Raw genomic sequence first — 520 nt, 5'->3', positions numbered from 1 at the left:
CCTCGGGAGGGCTCAAGAGTCGGCCTTCTCCCCCTTGGATGCCAGGATCCGATCTCTCTCTACGGTGGAGACTAACCTATATTTATACTAGCCTTGGTACTCAGCCCGTGAACTCTAGGCGGGAAGGGATGCCACAACAACCAATTTTGAAGGGGGCAAGAGTACACCGTATCCTGACTGTTGGGGATATTACTACTGGGCGTAAACCGGTCTATCTGGGTCGGGTTAACTTCATCAGTAGTTAATTATGTTAAAGCCCAAGAAGGCAGATGAGAGCTCAAGGCCCATAGTCGGTTCAAGGCCTGTAGCCATAAACTGGCGTTGGTATTTAACTTGTATTATAAGTTAGGAATAAATAGAGACCAAACCGGACACATCTATGAGCCGGTATTGGGACTCTGTGAACCGACAGGCGTCACCCGTGTATATAAGGGGACAACCCGGCGGCGGTTTAGGGACAACAGATAACAACTCGAGACTTAGGCGAAGCTTGTTTGCTCCCTAGTCATCGAAACCCCAT

The sequence above is a fragment of the Triticum aestivum genome, chromosome 4A (genome assembly GCF_018294505.1).
Source record: "Triticum aestivum cultivar Chinese Spring chromosome 4A, IWGSC CS RefSeq v2.1, whole genome shotgun sequence".
Classification (NCBI taxonomy): Eukaryota; Viridiplantae; Streptophyta; class Magnoliopsida; order Poales; family Poaceae; genus Triticum; species Triticum aestivum.
Note: the sequence above shows the minus strand (reverse complement) of the source record.